A 3,980-nucleotide genomic window follows, 5' to 3' on the forward strand; every position below is an offset into this window, starting at 1 on the left:
CATTAATATGCATTAGAAGTTTTGTTGAAGATTTCTTATGGAGAAGGAAGCACATGTTTATATGAGAAAGAAACTTACAAATCCGGAGACATGTAGGATCTTGCATGGGTCCTTCTTTGGCTGCTGCTCACAGGGGCTCCTTCCCCCCTCCCTTTTCCCTGTGCAGTGTCCATGGCCTCCTTGTGTCTGCTTCCTGGATCATTGGTCTTGCCTAGCTTCTCTAGGATATCTGTCCTCTTTTTATGCTAAGCACCTCAGCTCTTACTTAGCTCCAGGCTGTCTTACCAGCTGTCTTACCAACCAGTCTTAACAGCTGTCAAATAAAGAAAAAGTGGAATTGTAACTCCTGCTGCTGCACCATGGCATCCATGGAGACCCTCGCCTTCGATTGATATGGGCCCCCTTTCCTCATCAGCAAGGATCAGGACCGCAAGTTCCGCCTTATGGGACTTGAGTCCCTCAAGTCTCATATAGGGGCAGCAAAGGCTGTAGCAAATACAATGAGAACATCACTTGGACCAAATGGGCTTGATAAGATGATGGTGGATAAGGATGGCGATATGACTGTAACTAATGATGGGGTCACCATCTTAAGCATGATGGATGTCAATCATTAGATTGCCAAGCCTATGGCGGAAATGGCCAAGTCTCGGGATGACGAAATCGGAGAAGGAACCACAGGAGTGGTTGTCCTGGCTGGTGCCTTGTTAGAATAAGCCCAGGAGTTGCTAGACCAAGGTATTCACCCAATCAGAATAGCTGGTGGCTATGAGCAGGCTGCCTGTGTTGCTATTGAACACCTGGACAAGATCAGTGATAGCATCCTTGTTGACATAAAGGACACCAAACCCCTAATTCAGACTGCAAAAACCATGCTGGGCTCCAAAGTGGTCAACAGTTGTTACCAACAAATGGCTGAGATTGCTGTGAATGCCATCCTTACTGTAACAGATATGGAGCAGATAGGTGTTGACTTTGAGCTTATCAAAGTAGAAAGCAAAGTGGGTGGCAGGCTGGAGGACAATAAATGGATTAAGGACGTGACTGTGGACAAGGATTTCAGTCACCCACAGATGCCAAAAAAAGTGGAAGATGCTAAGATTGTAATTCTCACATGTCCATTTGAACTACCCAAACCAAAAACAAAGCATAAGCTAGATGTGACCTCTGTAGAAGATCATAAAGCCCTTCAGAAATATGAAAAGGAGAAATTTTAAGAGATGATTCAACAAATTAAAGAGACTGGTGCTAAAATGGAAATTTGTCAGTGGGAGTTTGATGATGAAGCAAATCACTTACTTCTTCAGAAAAATTTGCCTGTGGTTCACTGGGTAGGAGGACCTGAAATTGAACTGATTGCCATCACAACAGGAGGGCAGATCACCCCCAAGTTCTCAGAGCTCTCAGCCAGGAAGCTGGGCTTTGCTGGTCTTGTACAGGAGATCTCATTTGGGACAACTAAGGATAAAATGCTGGTCATTGAGCAGTGTAAGAACTCCAGAGCTGTAACCATTTTTATGAGAAGAGGAAATAAGATGAGTATTGAGGAGGTGAAACGACCCCTTCACGATGCTTTGTGTGTCATCTGGAAGCTCATCCATGATAATCACGTGGTGTGTGGAGTAGGGGCTGCTGAGATATCCTGTGCCCTGCCAGTTAACCAAGAGGTGGATAAGTGCCCCACCTTAGAACTCTATGCCTTGAGAGCATTTGCCGATGCTTTGGAGGTCACTGCCAAGGTCCTTTCTGAAAACAGTGGCATGAATCCCATCCAGACTATGAACGAAGCCTGAGCCAGACAAGTGAATGAGATGAAGCTTGCTCTTGGCATCGACTGTTTGCACAAGGGGACAAATGATATGAAGCAATAGCATGTCATAGAAACCTTGATTGGCAAAAAAGCAACAGATATCTCTTGCAACACAAATAGAATGATTTTGAAGATTGACAACATTCATAAGCCTGGAGAATCTGAAGAATGAAGACACTGAGAATACTATGTAGAAGGATCCACTACTGTAATTAAATAAATGGGTGTCTCATGATGCATCTACAGTTATTTATTATTACATCCTTTTTCAGACACTGTAGGTGCTACAACAAAAAAAGCTGTTTGGTAACCATAGTTTCACTGATTCAAAGCTGTATAATTGTGGGCATACTATCAAACTGCGAAGTTAGCACCAGTCTTTTTAATTTGTTGATTACCTCTTCAAATTTCTCCTTTTCATATTTCTGAAGGGCTTTATAATCTTCAGCAGAGGTCATGTTTTTGTATTCATTATATTAAAGGAATCTCTTTAAACAAAAAACAAAGAAAAGAAAAAGCTACCAGGATCCACCTGCTTTCTAAGTCAATGGGAGATTGCACATTAAGGATAATAATGTCCTTACCCAAATATTTCCCTGTCACATAAAGTTTGGAATCATGGAGAGATACAAGTAATTTAGCCTTACTACAGAAAATACAATAGAATGGAAGGTATTCGTATTCTTAATTCATTCCCTTTGCCATTTCTTCAACAAATACCTCAAAGTTTCCCTTTTCTTCACAAACCCCTATTACGAACTGAATGTTTATGCCCCACCCAACCCCTAACTCCCATTGGGACTGCATTTGGAGATACTGCTTGTGAGGAGGTGATAAATGTCAAATGAGGTCATAAGGTAGGGCCCTAACCCAATAGGGCTGGAGTCCTTAGATGAACAAGAGACATCAAAGCTCTCTCTGTCTGCCATGTGAGGACACATAAGAAAGCAACCATCTGCCAGAGACCTTTCACCAGCAACCACATGGGTTGGCACCTTGATCATGGACTTCTAGCCTCCAGAAGTCCTCCTCTCTTCCTTTTGCATGTGCAGTGTCCATGGTTTCCTCATCTGTCTTGAGAGATGAGCCAGGAAGCAGACATAAGAATAAATAAAATTTCTGTTGATGAAGCCAACTAGTTTGTGGTATTTTGTCATAGCTGCCTGAGCAGACTAATACAAGCTCCTACTCCACAATCTCTCCATTCACTGTTAGCAGATTAACTTGCATCTTGCTTCACTGCAAAAATTGAAACCTTTAAGTATTAATTTCTTCAACTACCACCTACACTACCTATAAAAGTCTCGCCTTCCACCTGTTCTTTCCTGCTTCCCCCATCTCAGTGGAAGAGTTAACAGCACACCTGTTCAAGGCACATTCCCTTACTTTGCATTGAGATCCATCCCCTCTCACCTTTAAGCTGATAGCAGTCTCCTGCTTCAAGCCCTCCCATGGCCACCCATTGCACCTTAAATAAAATTCAAACTTCTTAATGTGGACTACAAGACACTGTGACCTCACCCCCTGACTATCCTCCTGACCTCATCTCCCACCCCAATGTAGTCATCGAATCACTGTGGCTTCTTTCTGTGTCCCAGTCACACCAAGCTCATGTCTACCCTATATGCATACACTAGTTATAATTCTATCTAGAATGTTCTTCCCCAGAGTTTCCATGGCTAGCTCCTTGTTTTTATTCAAGTCTCAGCTCAAATGTCAGCCCTTTGAAAATAATATCTAATATAAAGCCTGTCTACAGCAAGAAATAAAAAGTAGACCTTCCATTCTTATCACATAACTCTCTGAAATTACTTATTTCTCTGAAATGCCTATTCTCCTTCATTTTATTGGCTGTCTTCACCCAATAGAGTATAATCTCCAAGAAAACAAATATCTTGTCTATTATTCACTTCTGTGTCCTCAGTTTCCTAAGGCAATGCCTGGTACCAGTATAGCTTCTGAAATCATTGGTGAACCCATCATTGCCTCTCTCCCGTATTCCCAGCTGATCATCCCTGTGGTTATTTTTTCTCAGCATAAAAACATAATCAAACCTTTCCCATTCTAAAAGCAAAAATTTCCATCTGACCACACATCTCCTATTAGCTGCCTGCCTGCCTATTTCCTTCCCATCATGGCCACGCTTCCTTAATGAGGACACTAAACCACT

General features: G+C 42.3%; 1 pseudogene; it reads left to right on the top strand.

Annotated features, from left to right (window-relative positions):
* The first annotated feature begins 359 nt into the window (after positions 1–359).
* Positions 360–1,982, top strand: LOC108529113 (T-complex protein 1 subunit epsilon pseudogene; annotated as a pseudogene).
* Positions 1,983–3,980: the final 1,998 nt, after the last annotated feature.

The sequence above is a fragment of the Rhinopithecus bieti genome, unplaced genomic scaffold (genome assembly GCF_001698545.2).
Source record: "Rhinopithecus bieti isolate Rb0 unplaced genomic scaffold, ASM169854v2 scaffold_4981, whole genome shotgun sequence".
Lineage (NCBI taxonomy): Eukaryota > Metazoa > Chordata > Mammalia > Primates > Cercopithecidae > Rhinopithecus > Rhinopithecus bieti.